Source organism: Idiotropiscis lumnitzeri, chromosome 3 (assembly GCF_059441095.1).
Source record: "Idiotropiscis lumnitzeri isolate Australia: NSW breed Sydney's pygmy pipehorse chromosome 3, RoL_Ilum_1.0, whole genome shotgun sequence".
NCBI classification, from domain to species: Eukaryota; Metazoa; Chordata; class Actinopteri; order Syngnathiformes; family Syngnathidae; genus Idiotropiscis; species Idiotropiscis lumnitzeri.
Window position 1 is genome coordinate 26,991,508 of NC_142393.1, and position 20,613 is coordinate 27,012,120.

The 20,613-nt window shown below is 40.6% G+C and overlaps 1 protein-coding gene across 4 annotated transcripts in view; it reads right to left on the minus strand.

Moving 5' to 3' along the window:
- LOC148340658 (synaptotagmin-2-like) overlaps positions 1 to 20,613 on the minus strand; it is an 80,282-nt gene that overhangs the window by 45,822 nt on the left and 13,847 nt on the right. For 2 of the 4 annotated variants that reach the window (XM_088289754.1, XM_088289749.1), the window contains exon 3: positions 8,716 to 8,783. The exons of the other annotated variants lie outside the window; for them this stretch is intronic. The gene's annotated coding sequence lies outside the window, so the exon portion shown is untranslated. The remainder of the gene's footprint in view (positions 1 to 8,715; positions 8,784 to 20,613) is intronic. 4 annotated transcript variants of the gene reach the window in all.

Consider the following 20,613-nt stretch of genomic DNA (forward strand, 5'->3'; position numbering starts at 1 on the left):
CCACATACTGAAAATGAGACCTGGCGATAATAATATGAAGACAAGAAGACATTTGTTGACTGCTTCCCACAGAATCCATTGGCTGCATGCTGTCTTTATACATTTATCTGTATTATGTGTTTGTTTGGACACGCACCACTCCCACTGTCATCAGAGTTTCAGAGTTTGAGCTCACAAACACAGTACAAATATAAACAGGGTAAATGGTGCATATAAAAACCATTTTTATATGGAGGTATTCAAACGACAAGCTCGCATTACAGTAATTTTCTCTTTTGCTTATGAAAAAGGAAAAGGCTTATGAGTCTTTTTAGCATTAAAATCTAAAATAGCAATGCACAATTACCAAAAAGCTTCTAAAACCCACTTGTCTTATTTCCCATTACAGTGGACAGGACATGTTACTAAAAATCTGCTGGCTTAATGACAAGATGTGACACACTCATTAGCTTAACACCAACACTGAGCCAGACACTTTGGAGCCCTTTGGGTGGAACAGTGTGTCTCCAAGAATTATCATTGTTCCTTAAGTGATTCATCTTGCTCATTGGCCAGAAATGGGCACTTGGACCAGAAATCAATAAAATCACAATCATTTAGAATGAAAAGGCAGTGAGACACAGTGAGGACGCTTTTTGTAATTTCCTAACATATTACTGGAAACCGAAGAACCTAATTTGTATCTGGTCCAAATGTTATATTGCATGTCTAAGAGCAGGAGGCAGGTATCAATGAGATATTTATGTTTGATGGAGAGAAGAGAGAAAAAAGTTGTCTGAAGCTATACATTAATACATAAAAACTAAAGTCCAATTGTTTGTCTGTGGGTGATATCTCCTTCCATCTCAGGTCCGTTACCAGAGGCCCGGGAGCTTGAGGGTTCTGTGCAGGATCTTATCTGTTCCCAGTATTGCACTGTTCTGCAGGGCGATGTCCGATGTTGTTCCTGGTATCTGCAAGGGCGATCCACTCAACTTAGGGGTTACTGCCCCCAATTTCTCGATCACTACTGGCGCCACTGTTTCTTTTACTCTCCATGTTTTCTCTATTTTTTCATTCAGTCTCTGGTATTCTTTTTCGAGCATTTGGTGTTTCTTTTTCATTTTGGATTCCTTCATCCATATGCTGCTGTCCTCCGAGGTTTATCCACCACTACTATGTCAGGCCGGTTGGCTATCACCAGTTTTTCAGTCGACATCTGGAAGACCTTGACCTTGTTGTTTTCAACCACTTTGGAGGTGTCCGCCATCTTGATTCTGGGTGCCCTCGTCTAAATTTGGTACAGATGTGCCACTGCACTATTCCTGCTACCTGGTTATGTTGCTCCATGTATGCCTTGCCTGCGAGCATCTTATACCCTGTTGTGATACACTGCACCGTCTCTGGGGCTTTTTTGCACACCCTAAACATGGGTCCTGGTGGGTCCTGATGTGGTAGACCTCTTCTGGGATTGTGTTTAGGGCCTATTCTTGGGCTACCGTGCCTCTGTGCGGTCTCTAAGTCCAGGCTTTTACAGTCAGCCACTTCAATTTGTTGGTGCACATGCCATGCAGGGCATGTCTTTCCATGACAGTCCATCTGTCTTCTTCTCCTTACTGGGATTCTGTTGCCTTAGGCATTCACTAAGCAGGTTGTCCCTGGGGGCCATCATCTTGATGTATTATTGGAGGTGTGTTGTTTCCTCCTGGATAGTGGCCTGGGCACTCAGTAGGCCACTAGCCGATCTGTCTACAACCTCAGGAGCTTTCTTGTCCTGATATCAGTGCCTTTCATCTATTCATCTATTACTGTAGACGTCAGTTCACCCACAATGCTTAGTTTCCCATATTTGAGGGCACAAACGCAAAAAAAAAAAAAAAAAACATGAAGAGAAGCCCTATCCATTGTTAGCATTATTGATCATCGGCCCACTTATGTCTAGTTCTGTGAAAAGGGCAGAAAATGCAGACTCCTCGTATAAATTTTAAAAATCGGACTGGTCAAATGAAGCCAGTTTGTTCCCCAAAGTTAGTTATCGCACAATTAAAATGCGATTATCAAGTTTTAATGTGTGCAAGACTGGCATAATCTCTTCTGGACATTGCATCAATGTATTACATTTGTATTCCGACATATTTAACAGATTAATGTTGAATGGCAATGGAAACTAAAACTAAAATGGAGATGTAAACAGCTAAGCATCACATCTGCCAGGAATTTGAAATCAAAGTTTAATTTTATGACCCGCTGCACCTGGAAAAGAAAACAGTACCTAATATAAAGTGATCAGAGCATATCCTTGTATGTTGAGATGATGTAAAGTGGTCACAAAGATTTGATAGCCATCGTGCTTGTCGTTTTACACACAATCTCTTCTTTGTTTCAATCCCCCAATTTTGCCTCTCGACCTCAATCTCAATCACCTGCCTGCCCTGAGGCTGCACCTGGGCTGCACACCGAGTACAAATGTGATTTTCCATGGTAGGGGTCTACTATGCCAGTGCATAAGTGTTAATGGCCTGAATCTTTTTCTTGCCTTTCAGCTGATTGTTCGGGATCTGCCTCACTCTCCTCAGGTATTTGGGGGTGTGGCCGCCCTCTGAGCTGCCTCCTCATGGTTTTTATTTACCTGTGCTATCCCACGGTATTTGTAGCTTTCCTGCACATATTTTATGCAACCTTCAATCCCTTTGGTTGTGATCACAAATTATCTTCCCATCATTTGCTATTCCGATGTCGTTGCTGTATGTCCTTTGTGAGGTCAATCAGGGAGTCATTGTCACGCTCGTTCTGGGCATACAGCTTGATGTCTTCCATGTCGAGGGGGGTGGCTGATAATTGTTTCCTCCTGAACCAATAATCAAAGTCACTTTTGGTTGTGATCTGACTGAGTCGGTTCATGTCTGTGCAGAACAACAGCAGGGATAGAGCATCTCCCTGAACATGCCACATTTGATATTCAATGGTGCACAAGTGGCTTTGAGTTGGCACCAGAGTTTTGTTCCACAGCTTCATTGAGGTACTGATGAAGATTCTTAGGCTCTTGTTGATGTTATACAGTTGCAAGCGCTCAAGTATCCATGTGTGAGCAGGGTTCCTCAGTCATTCCAAGCAGTGCACAGGTTGGTGCTTGTTGGTTTACAGTCTTGGGCAATTGCCACTTCTTTCATCCAGACACTCTTCTAGCATTGCTCTGTCTCAGCCTTGCGTGCGCCTTGCGACCATGCCATTGAGAGTAGACCTGGGATGGGTTGGTGGAGATTCTCATGTTTATTTTTCTGGCCTTTCTACCACTCTCATGTACCTCTTCAGGTGAGCAGCTAAGGCTGTGAGTCTGATTGGCAGTCTCAAGTGCCTCATCTGTGGCCATCTTGCTGTATTTCTTGGTCAGTTCTCTCTTAAGTTTCACAAGTTTTCTTTCCTCTGTTAGGGTGCTACCTTCTGTCTGGATCACCTGGACATTTGCCTCTTTCCCTCTCTTCCAGTTCTCCCATGCCCCTTCCCATTGTTCCTCTCCTAGCTAAGTATCTGTGGGATATCTGATTCTGCTTCATAAATGAGTCGATTAGGCTCAATGATGTTGTTGGTATGGATACTTAGGAGTGCTGTGTTAATATCATCTAGTAGGAATTGCTTGCTCCAGTTTCAGTAGCCCATTTCTCACCCGAGTGGCCTGGTTCCCCAACAGCTGACGCGGACCTTGTTGACTCGGGCGATGACCAAGCTGGTATGGCTCTATCATTATTTGTATCACTCATCCAAGGTATTGGCATATAGCACGAAGAGTCCTGAGACTGGGATTTGAATCCCCATGACCCAGTGTTAAAAAAAAATAAAATAAAATCATAGGTATCATTTTTTTCTGCCCACAAAAAAAAAAGGCTACTCTAAAATCCAAACTCCATTTTTATCACAGAGCACAATGCCACAGATGTCACAAATTCAGAGGGAGCATGTCATTTACATGCTAACGGCAGTAATGTCCACCAGAGCTTGTCCTCAAAGGGGTCCAGGTTGGGGTTCTGGTATGGGCAGGCTTAGTGTTATGGACAACAACCATAGGTTCAAGTCATTTGCGACCACCACCTCAAGTTGCAGCGTGATAATGCACGCCTCCATTTTGTAAGGATCTGTACAAATTCCTGGAAGCTTCAAACACCCCAGTTCTTGCATGGCAAGCATACTCACCGGATATGTTAGCCTAAGTGTCATGATCCGTTCTGTCATGCCATGTTATTTGTTTTGTTTTCTCAGCTGAGTGGGGGCGTTCCCTCCAGCACCCGTTCCTGGTTCATGTCGTCATGGCTGGAGAGACGCGCACACCTGACTCTCGTCAACCCATTGATTATGCCACTACATAAGCCTCCTACGCTGACTACTCAGCGTCGGAATATTCTCCTGCATCGCTCACGTTCATGATCCCAAGTATTGAATTGTATAGACTCCTCGCCCTGCTTTTTGCATTTTGTATTTTTGTGTTTCCCCGTTTTCAGCAAGGTTCTGCTCGTTTTTGTTCTCGTTCGCTCTAATTGGTTTCTCTTGCCCTTCTGCGGTAAGCAATTTATGTTCGCTGTATTCCTTGCCTTTTGCAAGCGCTTTTTATTCCGTCGTCAGTTTTCTTTTCCTGGTGTGTGTTCGTCCACCGGCGGTCTTCGTTTGGTCTTTGTCAGTGTTGCATTTAATAATTGATATAGCTATATAAGTAACTTTGTTTTTCATTTGTAATAATAAATACCTTTGTTAAATTATATCTTTCTGTGTCTGCGTTTGAAGAGTCCCGCTACTACTTTCCAGTGGTCGCTGCAAAGTATACCTTAACACTCAGAGCATGATTGGGATACTCTGAATCCATGTACATGAGAGAAACTTCTATTTCCTGCCAATATATATCTTTACACAACCAGGACCAACATTCCATTGGTCACAATCACAAATCAGCGCCTTGATGTGGCAACACCTGTAAAGATGGATGCTTTATCTTGGCAAAGGAGGTGAGCTCACTTATAGATTTAGACTGCTTTTTGAGCAATATTTTTACTTTTGTGTACGGAGAAAAAGTATCTGAATTCAGCTTGAGAAAAATGGAAGCAAAAACAGAGGTGCTGCCTATATATTTTTGTTCAGTGTATGAAAGCTAGTAAATCAGTTATATGAGTTTGTGCAGTTGCCTCCACAGAGCAAAACAATTTACCCTCTTGTAGCCTGAACAAAAGCAGGTAGGTCTGTCCGGGAAAGATTACGGTATATTGATCCAAGCAACATCCAGCTGCATGCTGGGTAAACCCAAGCCAGATCCACAGTGACGTATTTCCCAGGAGACATAACCCTAACTCACAGATTCATAGTGATACTGCATGTTATGACTGGTATGAAGGTTCCCACTATAGATCTGTATCACTTATAATCATGTATGTAATTTCATGGTATGAGCAGTAAGAAAAACTCCCGTTGAACTAAGCAGGCCAAGCCTCCAGTGGTTCAGAGCAAGCTGGAATCCATATTTCATATGCCATATATGTTGTGAAGACTAATCACGTGGCGCTCACATCAAACAGAAGCCGCAGTAATGCCGTGACATTTGCCGGTGTACAAAATATTACAATATCATATACTTCTCCTGTGATGCGTTTTAACAGCATGAGAGGGTGCTTATGTCGCTTAAACCCTCAAAACATAAATTGAAAATAGAATAGAGTCGGTGGAATGGCAGAGAAAATAGATTATTTGTGCTGTGATAAAATATACAGAGCAGACATGCCCAGACAGACGAGCAAATCTACTCTTATCGACTCAACTCTCAAGATTGATTCTCCAAATATGAAGCAGTGGAGCATTGTTGCTGCCGGAAATCTTTTGTGAATACTATGTGAGCCAGATATCAATAGTGGATTAGATGTGGCTCTCTGCATGTGCTGGTGCTAAAGATATGAGAAGGTGCAACAATGCAGCACTTTGTTTGGTTTTGATGGCCTATTTTTTTTATCCGGCATAGCGAATGGAAAACCTCTCTGCTATGGAATTTGGTTACAAAGAATGTACTTCATCACGGCAGCTATGCTTAATATGGAAACTGAAATCTACCCAGAGATTTTTGAATGATATTCATTATTGCACTTGTCTTCCTCCATACTCATCCGACTTAAACAGAAAATAAAGGCGCAGTGAAAAAGGGCTAAAGTTGTGGCCCGTCCAAAAATGACCAAACTAATCAGCCTCTACTGCGGTGACTCAACTTTGGACGCTCTACAGCAATGGCATGCAGTCAAGGCCTTCAAGGTCTTCTCTGTTGGCCCAAACACGATCAGACATTTACAGCTGAGGTGAAATTGTACTAATTTATTTCCAACGTTCTTTTGTCTTCATTCAACACATGTTGTCTTGGTTGCGTCGCCTCCATTCATTTCTGGGTACATTTTTTTTTTGTTCAATAGAATTTCAGCTGCTCTGTTGCGATGTAAATACATTTGCCCAAGGCCTTCAGAATCCAGAGTGCCGATGTCAAGCACACACACACGCACCCCCACACACATACGCACACACACAGCAGAAATGGCTGTTTCCTATTTAAATCCATCAGATTTAAATTCAACACTTTGACATCTCAATTTTTCTGTTCTCTGATTGTTTCAGCTAAATAATCTGCTATGCTTCCTCCTCTGATTGATTCAAATAAATATGCCCACCAAAAATGTATTTACATTTCAAGGCTCACTTTTCAAGAAAAACTGGAAACCTTGTAAGGATAGGTCGGCTGACACCATTTTTGACTGACTTGTTTCAACCTGGACAAGGATTTTTTTTTTTTTTGCACCTTTGAGAACATCACGTACTGTATGAGTGTTATAGCTATTTTACACAGCCAGGCTGGAGCAAAAAAAAAAAAGGAAGTCTCTGCATCAATATCTCTGGTGAGTATGATGGTTTTTTTTTTTTATTTGGATTGGTTCCATTTTGTCATGCTATCAGATAAAAATAGATTGTGAAATGATATATTGTACTTAACTGGTTGGGAGTTGTTTGGAGGTTTGGTGTTGGAAAATAAAGAGAACGGCGTTTCTTGCTTTAGTAATAATGTTATTTATCCTCAAATGCCTGAAATGTCTCTCTCTATTATTTAATATCATGCATAACATTTTCTGGACATTATTTTGCGACGTGATTGGCCAGCAACAAGTCCGGTGTGTACCCCACCTATTGCCCGAAGATGTCTGGGATTGGCTCCAGCACGCCCACGACCTACACTTTGTAGTTTATCTGAAGCTGGCTAAGCAAAATAAATAAATAAATCAACCAAGCAACGGCTCATAACTTCAAAAACTCACAGGTTGGGGCACTTGTAAGTCAAGGTACAAACTGTCCAGGGGTAATATGCGGTTGACAATACAAGACTGCTACAGTTTTTCCATTTTATTTCAATTCTGACACGGTGGCTCATCCCAACCTGCAGATGGGGTGGAATTACACACCCCTGCAGTATAGAAACAATCCCAAATTTTTAATGTTGCCAAATATTCGTAAAGCTCGGGACAATCCATCGAAATTATTGTAGAAATCAAGCCATTGAAAAAATTATTACCATTATCATCTTAATATTCCTGCAGTCATGTGGTGTTGTACTTTTACACTGGTTTTGACGCTTACTTAAAGCATGTTTAAATTGCAAAGCTTTAGACGATCATTTATGATTGCTTTTTGAAACGTCTTTAACTATTTTCCCGCTCACTCTGTCCTGCGCTTGATGGCTCAGTTTTATAAATGTATTAATGGGCCAGTCCCTCTAAATTGTGGGCCAGTCTCTTGGGTGGAAAAGGGAGAAAAGAAATTCAATAGCGTGGCTTCAGCCTAAATATATGCCGATCATTTGCCCGCTGTGCTCGATGACATGTCCAACCATGACTGCTGCTGTTTTGTTTATGCCTCATGGAACCTTTTCGCATCCCAAAATATTATTCATTTTTATTCTGTTATTGCTATCAAATCATTACAAAGGATTTAGAGAATCACAAAAAAGTACAATGTAGTACGCTTCAGATTTAATTTGGGTAATTATGGATTGTCCTCAGCAATATATATAAATGAAAGTGGCAAAAATATCTTCTAATTCTGTTTGGGCCACAGTTTCCCTGTGGCGTACTGTATATGACCACAGCAAATTAGGAAATTAGAAGGCGGCATATGGGAAGAGGGTCAAATGCTGTCATGGGAGACCACTGCTCACTTCCGTCTGTGAGTCAGCTCTGTGCACTCAAGGGCATCACAAATGAATCTGTTGGATGTATAAATAGATACTAAACAAGAAAAGAAAGTGTTGAGATGAAAAAAGTCAACAGAATCACTTTTCATTGAAGTGCATTATATTGATATGATTGTCAAAAGAAAAAAATGCACACTGACACACAACCGTGGTGAGTTAGTCACCCCGGCCATGCTTTTAGTTGACACTCAGTAAGGCCAGAAAGGCGGGCCAGGTCTATGCAGTGACCAAGATGGATGATATTCTTTCCACAGAGGATGGAGGCTTGTAACAATGTGCAGTGATGTGTGACCTCATAAAGAGGACGGCACAGCAATGACACTGGACTGCTATGAAGTGAAGAATAACCCCTTCAACCCTCCCTCACACGACTTCTCTCGCGTCCTTTAGGTTCGCATGCTGCACAGTGTTGCCAAAAAGAGTGCCACACAGAGGTTTCATCAGTCATGCATGGAGAGGATCTGTGCTAGTGGGACACTTACAGCCAAATGTTGAATCTTCAAGGAGCGGCTGGAGGTATTCACAGTGAAAAAGCAGCCAGTCTGATATCCTGCAAAAGAAAGACGGTGTCAACTCATAAAAGTGGTTTTATCTTAAAAAGCACTTTTGTGCATGCATAGAAATCACAAATATCCTGAAATTTCATTGAAAAAGTCATTAAAATCTCATAAATATTAAATAAAGACCCACACATTTAATTTGCTACTTCCTTTATAATGACATTAAAATTATCGGTCTTGTCCCGAGCTTCAGCAGTTTTAGTCTACCTGCTCATTCTTACATAATGACACAAAGCTCAATTTACAGAGATGGAAACCCGCTGAATTAAACAATGCTGACACTAACTTTATCTGATGCTTTACTGAATTCAAGTCAAACAATAATTGGGAAAAAAATCAGCAGAACCGCCGTACAGCAAAAATCATTAGCACCTGGAGTTAAATATTGATGACTGTGTCCGTAAAAAAATAAAGCCATGAATCATGAAGCTATAAGGGCGAGTGAGTTAGTCCTGACTGCTATTAATTAAAGAGCTTCTAATCAGTTAAGTCAATTAATTTCATGTTAATGCAATCTTAATGACTGCAGTGGAAGCTCACCTTATTCACACAATTTTCTATAACATATCAATATTTAGTTGCCGGAAAACCTGTCTATTTGGAATTTTCCATAGCAAAATCAAGTCTGAAAATTACTAATTTTTTTCATGGCCAAGTATTGTCACCAGTATGCAAATTTATTTTATTGTAGCATTTTATTGGACAATAAAAAGTGGATAAGCTGCGCTCGATCAGCAGCCTCTTAAATTGACACAACAAATTGTTACTGCAGACTATAAACACGCCAAAAAACATCAAACTAATTGTTGACTGAACCTGCCTTCCACCTATAGAACATACTCACACACACACACACCCCCACACACACGCATACTTATACACACACAAAGTAGTTCTACTCAGTGCTCAGCCCCCAACTCACAAATCCAATCGCAAATCAAACAGCAAGAGTTAGATTTGTGATGGACACGCTGCGAATCCATGTGTGCTGCACTTGCTTTGGCTTGCAGAACTTTAGCTTGGCCAAACTAGGACTAAACATGGCATCAAAATCAGTTGAATCTGTAACTGTACAACTGCAAGTTTGTGGTGTCACTGCGTGATCGCAGCGGTTTTGGGTCAGCGTGCGCTGCTTTACAGTGCCAACCATTTTACTCAACCTCCGACTGCTACATCGGTAGGACTTTGTAGCATCCGCACGATCAATGTTACTCTTTTGCTTTACACTGCATCAAAATATTCATTTTTTACAGAAGACTGCAATGCTACAGTAAATCTGCCTCATCATTATCAGAGCGGTTGACGTGTACGTACAGATTCTGTACATTCCATGTGAGTGCTTATCCACAAGCTGTTTGATATAGGCCAACAGTATTCTCGAGTGGATCTGAATGTTTGAAGATGTTTGGAAGCCTTTGAAATATCGGAAATTACAGTCACTATTGAGGGAGCCTGAATTAGTCACAGAAATCACTATTTGCAGCAGGGTTCTGCCCCCACTCCCTTGCAAATAGCTCACCTCATTCAATTCAATTGAAACTTTATTGCTTTTATTTCCATATATCAAGGAAAAGTCTTTAGGCTCAAAATGGTAAATTATGGATCTTGAGCTGTCATCATCATCGTCAATTATTATTTTCATCATAATAGCGGATGACCGTTTATTATGTCCGCCTCACAGTCCATAGGTCATGGGTTTGGCGCTGGCCTTCCTGTGTGGACTTTGCATGTTCTCCCCGTGCCGACATGGGTTTTCTCCGGGTACTCTGGTTTCCTCCCACATTCCAAAAACGTGCATAGTAGCTTGATTGAGCACTCCAAATTGTCCCTAGGTCTGAGCGTGAGTGCAGATGGTTGTTTGTCGATTTGAGCCCTGCGACTGACTGGCGACCACTTCAGGGTGTATGCTGCCTACTGCCCGATGACAGCAGGAATAGGCTTCAGCATGCCCGCGACCCTTGTGAGGAGAAACAGATTGGATAATGGATGGAAGGATGATTAACTGAGATGCTTCTCATTGGCATGGATGGATAGATTGATTATTATTATTATATTTAATTTTTTTTTTTTGTTTGTTGGTTTTGCTTTGACTATATCCTCTCAACCTTCAGGATTACCTGGAAGAATATTCCCAAAATGATGCATAGAAAATTTTAACATTAATGATACTTCAACACCAGAGGACTGATATGTACTGTGTGTTTGATACATGATTTTCACTGATTGAGCATGAATTCTGTTCATATTCTTTCCACCATAGCTCACCCGGGCACTATATTACGTGCCATATCTTTTAAAATGTCAACAACATAATGTTAAGTGTTCAGAGGCTATCTACAATGTTCTTAAACGTGATTGCTTAGTAACTGTTTGGTTCCAGGAGGGGAAATAATGTATTATGATGAGCCCAACGCAACTGTTCCGCTGCAGAACCTTGGCCCTATTTTTTGCGTCGGTAAGCCATCAATTTCATGACTCACTGAGCTTAATTGCTTCATTGTAATTCTCACTTGAAATACATCCAAGGGGGTAGATAAGTAAGTTCAATTTGTGCATGCCAAGACAAGGAATCAGTTCGCACTATTGAAAACTATCAACTGCCTGAAGAATGTTCATCTCTTACATCTGTTGTGTTTCTTTGTCTGATCCCGAAGTGCATCACAGACAAGTACAAATGCTGTGGTCCAAAAAAATGAAGAAAATGACCAACTCCAGGAAAGCATTGACGTATGTTTAGGCCTACAGTGTATACTGTGGCTATCACAGATAAAAAGACGATGGGGCGGACCAAATCAGGTGAAATGAATTATAACATCATGAAGACACACCTAACTACTGTAAAAGGAAATCGGAAATGGACATTATTAGCATGAGAGACAGAACAACGTAAGATGGAGGCAAATGAGCTTCCGGAAGAATTGCAGCTGCATGATAACTTCACTGTGATCACCGGAGGTTGTGGAAGGAAAACTACACAACAATCTATTTATAGAGCATCAGTGAGATAGAGAGAAGCAGTCGGGGACATTGTCGTTTGATATTGCGGCATCTTTTCTGATAGTGGTCATTACTAGTCATAGTCTGTGAATAGATAAAATGTCTGTAGAAACATAAGCTGATGATCCTCAGGGGATCCTGTTGAGGCTAAAATCAATATGTTTAAAAATAATAAACACAGTTTTAGTATATTTATTCTTTTTAAGAGAGGTTAGTGTTAATAACATCAGCATACAGAGTTTAGACAGGTGGGGCTCCTGAATGTGAAATACCCGCAGTCCACTGCAACACTGACAAGATGAGAATGAGTGACGAGTGAGTTTTTTTTAATCAAAATGTCAAACCAAAAACAGGGATTTGCAAACAATATAGTTTTTTAATAAATGGCTGCCATGAACAAAAATAATTATCATGACAGTTGTTCTATTTGTCACGGAGACTAGTATGCTAATAAACGTCCTTTACAAGATGAAAAAGACTCATCTAGCCCGCAGTTCTCACATCACCTGATGAAGAAAAATATAAGGTCAAAAAAACATGCCTTGGAAGATTGTAAATTGGCTTCATGGCAGGGGCGACAGGCTCTGAATTGCTGATTCTCAGATACAATCAGGTCAAATGGAATTGCTTGGTTAACATAATTGGATCGTTCCCCTACCTATTTGTGATGCCAAAGGACTGAGCAATTTACTGGCGAAACCAAATGAAATGTAATGAAGGCTCTTGATAGCCATTACTAGTCCTTGTGTGAATCACTCCAAATGAACACTGCTGATCTAAAGCGCAAGGTCATGGCAAGTAGGTGTAAAACAATTCATCCGCGCAGAAAATCCTTGTTGATTAATAATCAAAGTGTGTCTGGATGAAAAGATATCATGTAATTTTCTAATAATGCGTCACAACATCAGCTCCAAAATCTTATGTGCTTTGTAGTTCAATTGATGATAAATGGAACTGGATCACCTGAGAGCATTTCTTAGATTACATTATGCACACACCTCATCATTTCAGATTTTAGAGAGAACAACTCAGTCATTGCCATGGCAACCCAAAATCAACTGCTACAACCACCTAGGTGTGGATTGGTACCACTCCGTGAGACATTAAGTACCAGACTGCAAAAAAATATTTTATCAATCATCAGAGTCAAACCGCTCGTCTCAGTCGTGTAACATGAAAAAAAAAGTCAAAGTTGTGCTTGTTGTTTTTATTTGTTTCTATGTTTGCTGGTACCGATGGATTGGCTTGGCACAAATGTCATGGTTTTCGTTACTGTACAGTGTTTCTAATGTTCCTACCAACTATTTCACTGATGCAGCTGACGTTTATTGTCCTAGCAAAAACAATGTGATTAGTCAGAGGCACAAAAATTATTTCTGAATTTAGAATAATTGACTTTTTGGTTCATTCAAAGGTTGACCGAAATGCTGGTACGGTATAGCACAAAGAGGCCCTTGTATCATTAGTCCTAAATCTGTTTACTTCATTACCTGAAGATCCTGCTCTCCTCCAATCACTTCAGGCCAATTACTGTCCTGGCAGCAGCTAAAAAAATATCCCATGAAAAAAACTGGTTAAAAATAGAATCCTTTGCAGACTGGATTCTTTTCGTTATAGCCACTGTAAAATGCCTTCCATATTGATCGTTCATGTGAGGCAACAAATTCATAAACTTTTTATTGGGTCAGGGAACGCTTTCATCTGAAAAATAAACATTTGGATTGCCTGCATTTACTTTTATATTGCCAATGCGTGACGCTTCTTAAATGAAACTTTGCAGTCACCATGCTCCAAATGACAGGGCCTCTCCATTCTTCACCAAGATTACTGTTCAGCTTCTGAGCCAGCACTTGAATTACTCGAGCCCCTCGGGACCTTGTGTTGTCTTTTTCTCTTTCTCCGGTTCTGTCTGCGTCTGTCTCCACGACACGTGGCTCTCCGTGACAGTTTCTCCCACTCAGGCAGGGAAAGGGATTTGTGGTTATAAAGAGGAGAGACCACAGAAGACTAGTGGGGCGTGTTGAGTTGAGTCGGATGCTGTGTATCCTCTGCAGCATAACATATGCGCACTGGGAAATGAGCACGTGTGAGAGTGGGTGCTTTCCAAATGGGAGGGATGTGGCCCAAATTTAATCTCTCTATTGTGACGATGATGGGTCAGAGGGGGGGGGGAAAAAGGAACGCGCCTGCTGAAATCCCACCGGCAGTGCTGCAATGCAGGGGTTTAACATAGAGCCGGCAGGCAGGCGAACACATTTAAGAAGGAGCCCTCTGTAAACACACATTTTACAGACAAACTTAAAGATGAACAGGTATATGCACCAATGAAAAAAAAACATTGGTTCTGCGATGGCTGCTGAAAATAACTCGTGCGAAGTCATGAACAAAAGGCAGGCTGGAGATTTGCAGCCTAATCGAACCTTCCAGCACCTTTAGAGACATTTAAGATGAAAAACTGAAAACAAAGGCATGGAATTGAGGAATATTAAGCAAACAACTAATTGTATTGTTAGCCTGTACAGTCTCCCAGAGTGTCGTGCATGAGCTAAAGAGCATAAGAGTAGTTGCCAACATGACAGATTGTTGACTGTGGGAGTCTTTTACAGTCAGCACAAACCGGCAATTGATGACACCTCTTTAACACGCTGATACACACAGTACTGACACAAGAGATAAACAGCCTTAAAGAGCAGTTGTCTGACTTTTGCACACATAGTACAGTGGCGATGGTTATGTGGAGAGCAGTAGCCCATCTAGTTCTTATTCTGCTTACATTTCCATGGTTTAGTGCAGTCTTCTTATTATAGAACTATCCCAATCCACTTAAAACGATGCAGAACTTAGTGTGAATGTTAACTCCTACTTCCAATACTAGTCCGTGTATGCTTCATTGCCAAGTCCATTCGACATTCACCACGGAGCAACATTATTAGAGTATATAAAGTACAGATATATCGACAACGAGGTGATCACAATAACAATAATCGGAATACTGTAGTTCCTACAATTGCAAACTGAACTGTTGAGATATAAATGAAAACTTTCCTTTTGAAAACTGGTAAGTGCAGTTGTTACACACACACACACACATATATATATATATATATATATATATATATATATATATATATATATATATATATATATATATATATATATAGAGAGAGAGAGAGAGAGAGAGAGAGAGAGAGAGAGAGAGAGAGCTACTGCATCAAGCAAGACTGTGAGACTACATCAGTCACCTTTCTATTTGGGCGCAAATGATTCATTCGACGACGATTAGAGAATAATTATAAAGAAAAACGGTACATTGCCAATTAAATGCAGATACATTCTCAAGTTCACATAAAAATAACTGATGGCCTAACATAACCAAAAATCAAGAAATCCTGATCATATTCATGCTAAAAGTTTTATAGTTTTTTTATACGAGTTGGTGACAGTAAGTTCCTTCTAGAAGGCCTCACATTGAAGGTGACGAACGCGTCTTGTGATTCAATACTCACTTGTGAGAGGGCAGCGCTATTTGGCATCAACAAACCCACACAAGACGCCGGCCGGCAACAGTTAAAAAAATCTAAAATATATTCTTGATTTTTTACCCAACAATGACCGAAGGGGGGGTGGGGGGGGCGGTGGGGCGAGTGTGGATTTGATTGCAGATATACTTGCAAGGCCATTTTCAAGACGGACCTTTCAGGAGAAGCAAGCTCTCATGAACCGAGGTCGTCCAACACTCAGTAATGCGTAAGTGCGTGTGTGTATATTGTTTGTCCAGTTGTGGTGTCATAAATGACGGTATTATGAGGGCTATTTAATCAAGTCGGACTAAGCAGGACTTCACTGCAGGCCTAGGTGTGAAATGCATGGCCTGCCACTGGTTATTACACAGTACAGTAAAGCATCATGTCATGCACATAATGTGCGCTTTTTTTGTGCAGCACATTAGACAGGGTACCAACTGTTGGAAATGTTTCTGGTTCCGGTTCCTCATTTTGATCCATTTCCAAACGAATCTCAATTCCAATTATTGTCAAGGGCATGTTGCAAAAAGTTTGCATGGCTAAAATTAAAGACCTCCAAACTACGGCAATCCATTTTTTAGCGGCCCGGTAGCATAGACTAAAATGACTATTTGACAAGACCCTGAATTGTACTACAGTACTGACTTTCTACACTGGATGGCAACAAAGGTCAAGAGAAAAAGAAGTTTGTTCTCATCTCTCACTTTCTTCTCAACCAATCGCACATCATCGGTACACTGGTCAACACATTTTTCCTTTTTTCTTTTTTTTTTTAGTCAGAGATGTAAATAGTCTTTTCTTGAGTATTTTTTTGCACAAATTCCACATATGCCCAAGGTTGTTTTTTTCCGAGCACATCAGGTTTTCATGATAATAATAATAACGTTATGGGTAAAAAAAAAATGCTACAAAAAGTAAAGACAATTTTTAAATCTCCATCAAAAAGACGTTTAGGGACACATAGCCAACCCTGTATCACCCAGTTGTTGTGTTTTTCATTTTTTTACAACACAGTGTGTGTATATATATTGAACAATAAACATTATGGTCCTTACCCACTCCTATTTCTCTGTCGGAGTCCCTTGGAAGAAAATGTTTGGGCACCCATGGCTTAAATGCTTACCATTTATTTTTCAATGAAATGGTCTGAACTTGGCAACAAAGTGTAATTTATTTAAAAAAAATAAATAAATCATGAAAATACATTTGCATTTATACGAGCGCAAACGAGTATACATTTGGAAAAAAAAACAGGACATCTTAGCAGCATGTAGGCAACAATATGAACTCAAAAACATTTCTTGTTGAGGAAAAGGATCATATCCACCTTTTCAGGCAAAGTGCCCTTTGCCCCAGATGAGAACACTCGCTTATAGTAAACGCACACTGTGTGCTAATATTAGCTGGTTAGTCGCATTTGAGTTGACCCACAGCTGCCTCCATTTTGACAAAAGACATATTTGATTGATGCATTCAATTGATTATGGCTTCACCAAGATTCTGCGTGCTCTGCACAGTATATTTTGTAGAATACAGTTGCATGAAAAGTTCATGTAGCGTAGCAGTCATTGCAACACAGGAGTTAAATATGACACCCCCAAACATTACAGGACAGGGGTAATCATTCAAATTTATAATGACTTGCTGAAATCAATAATGACTCAAAATGGCTCCCATTTGATTTAAACCCTCACTGTACATCATATATTTAAAATGTAACTCTTTTTAAGATGACATATTCTGACATCTGAGAAAGGATTCTCTGGTTTTTATTATGTTTCATATGAATCATGACTTCATGGCGAAGAAAACAATAGAGAGAAAATTTTACGTAATGTTATGTTAAAATATGATGGAGGGCTGCACAAATAATGTTTGCCTATAACCTCATTTATTATGCTGCTTTTATACAGCATGCAACTCGGGGTTGAAAATGAATTATATTTGTTTTAGAAAATTGCCACTTTCTGTCGATTGAAAATGATGTCACAATTCCCATGGACTCACCTTAGGACAATCATGAGAAGAAACTCAGAAAACAGGTGAGCCATCAGAGACACTATTGCCCAAATAAGACAAAATACATAACACTTCAGGGAAGATTTATCTTTTCGGGTTCGAGCAATAGTTTTCCAACGCTGCGTTTAGTCTACTTTGAACCACCAAATTGGCGTCAAAAGAAACACCCAGAATGGTCCAGAGCAATCAACCAAAATAGGATAGAAATATTTTGTCCATGTCACACAAAACTATCCCAAGCATAGCATCAATGATATCATATATGTTTTTTCATTCCCTGCCCATTGAGATTTTTTTTTTTATCCCTACTCATCAGTTTTGGAGTTTACTCTGCATCAAATGACATTGTTTGACATATTTGTTCATTTAAAACATCTGTGCATTCTTCATGGCTGCCATTGATGAATCACATTTATCGCAGTTGTGAAAAGCATGAATAGCGTCTGTCACTTCCCCCCGTGCTGACAGGCTGCGCCCACCACTGTTTTATTCACCACCTACATGCTGTTATGATGATGGCCTGCAAGAAAATCTATTTTAAGAGATTGTTTTACATTCTGGAAATTTGGGAGCATCCCACATCAGGCCAAAAAGTATTTTGTTTCCCATTTATACCTATGGGCAGTTTAGAGAGTCCAATCAACCTGGCATGCATGTTTTTGGAATGTGGGAGGAAAGTGGAGTACCCGAAGGAATCCCACACAGGTACGGGAGAACATGCAAACTCCACACAGGAAGGCCGGAGCCGGGATCGAACGCACGACCTCTGCACTGTGAGGCCATCGTGCTAACCTGTCACCACCGTGCCGCCCCTTTCAGAATCATTACTTAAAATCACCCCCACAATTGCGGTGGATGGCTTTCAAATTGTGCTTGTCAATTGACACTCTCCAAAGCAAAACCGTTTTATAAAATCCATTTTATGTTGGAATGTTATAGAAATGAGGGCACAACAAATGGAATATTTGAACATGCTGTAGATGATTTTTGCCATTTTCATCAACTCGGGTCAGTAGTGACACTTTCTTCAGCTACCTCCTCTGTTTGTGTGCACAAATAAAAATTACTGCATATTGGCAAATTTGTGGTTTTCCGTAGCCTTGCAAAAATTTTAATCTCCTACAAGTAGGTAATTCAAGCATCGTTCGAGTATTTTCAGTTTGCAATATATTCCTCAACGCTTTCTTTAAGACCCAAAAATGGTGCCCATACTGGCAGTCCTTCTAATGCTTTGAGCAAACAGCAAAAGCACCAGAAATAGTTAGGATGCGCCAGAAGAAAGTAAACCTGCTTAAAGCTTAAAGAATGAAAAATGCCATTATGGCATAGAAAAGGGAAATACTTTGGTAAGTACACTAAAAGTAACTGTAAAAGGTAGATTTTGCGAATCATACCATGGAGCATAATCTATGTACCTATGTGTTTTCTTTCAGAGTGGCTTGCTCAACATAATCAATTACATAAGCTTCCGTAGTCTTGTTGTCAGAAAAGACACACAACATGATCTCTTCCAAGTATCTATACGGTTGTTCGTGTCATGTTCTGTCATTGTTGAGTTTGCTTATTGACTTAGAATTTAGTTTCATAGTCCTAGTTCCTTTGTCTGTCTCGTTAGCTTATTGTGTCCACCTGTGCTCGTTTACCCAATCCCAATACCCAATGAGTGTCAATCTTGCCTTTGTTTCTCTAGAGTTTTCCCAAAAGGATTTAAAAAAGAAGCTGTTTTATTCAACAAACTCCTTGGCGCAGGTTATGATCTAGCGAAGATAACATAAGAACCACTGTTGCTGTTTGTGTCGTGATATGCCATTTCCAACACCGCTTATCCTGTTCAGGGTCACGGCGTGCTGGACCTTATAAGTCCCAGCTGACTTGGGGCAAAAGGCAGACTGCACTCTGAACTGGTCATCAGTCAGTCGCAGATCACATTGAGACAGACTACCACAATCAGATGCGCACTGAGTGGGAACAGAACCCACGCTGAGATGCAAGTCTTCAAAATAGAAAACAGGATTCCATCTTGTCATGAGACCAAAGAAGTACACTCAGGAGGAGCGAGAGGGACGCTCTCTTGGCTCTGCGTAACACAGTCAACGGTAATGTAGGCCAAACGACAGACAAGCCGCAAGTGACGAGCAGTGTCTACTCGTGGGTGTCGTTCAACCTTCACATTGTCAGAGAAATCCATCACAAGGCCCAAACTTGGAAAATCACGGCGCCACCGGTCCAACGCAAATTGAGGGAGACGGCTCACCCTTTATGATGAGATATACTTGCGCCACATTAAAAGTGACTCTTGTTGCTGCATAATGATGTCAGTCTCAGTGCATTAATGGCTTTCCGTCTCTCACACTGCATGAGCCGCAACATGCTGGATTTAATTACAAATACTTGTGGTTTTAATAGGTTGTTTAATTTCCACCATGATGCTCATATGCTTTGAAGATGACAACTGTAGTTATTCTGATACATAAAGGAGTGGTTACGTTTGGAAACAAAAATGCCAGTACCTTAGGAATAAAGAGAGTTATCTGTAGCTGAGAGATCTGACCTACCGCGTTGCAATATTTAACTCATATCATCTGTACAGTAGACAGAGATGCGTTTTCAATTAAGCACTCATTAAATCCTAAATTAGGCAATGGCCTCTGAAGCATATCAGCACAGGGATGAGGACAGAAAGGTAACCCAATGCATTTTAATGCACAAATTGCTCCCTGAATTAAATTCAAACTCAAGCACGCTGGTGTTGATATCCAGTGATTTACTGTCTCAGCAAAAGTGTTTCAGTTCCCCTTAAAATATGACACTGTGGAGCATATATTTCTAGCGTGCGACACGCCCGCTGCTACTGAATTAATGCAGTGTGCAAGGAATTGGGCACTATTTTTGTGAAAAATGGCAGACTGTGCTTTCAGGATGCTGCTACACCCACAGTCCCAAACCCGAGTGTGTAATCACCTGCCCTCCCGTAGCCTCGGAATCTGAGCGCGGCATCGCGGATCAATGAAGCGGAGCAAAGAGAAGACAAGGGCAATCAATGCTTTTTGGAAACACAGCAGTGTTTCTGCACAAAATACAACACAGCAAAATACTGCTGTCCTTTAATTAATGACACGCACTAAATCTTGTTTAGCCCCAGGCTGAAAAGTGAGATTTGATTATCATGATCAACAGTTCTACCCCAGAATGAAATTATAACTTCTCTTTGTGACAAAGGTGTACATTTAAAATTAACAGGCTTATCGTAACTGACACCACCCAAAATCATTTACAGTAG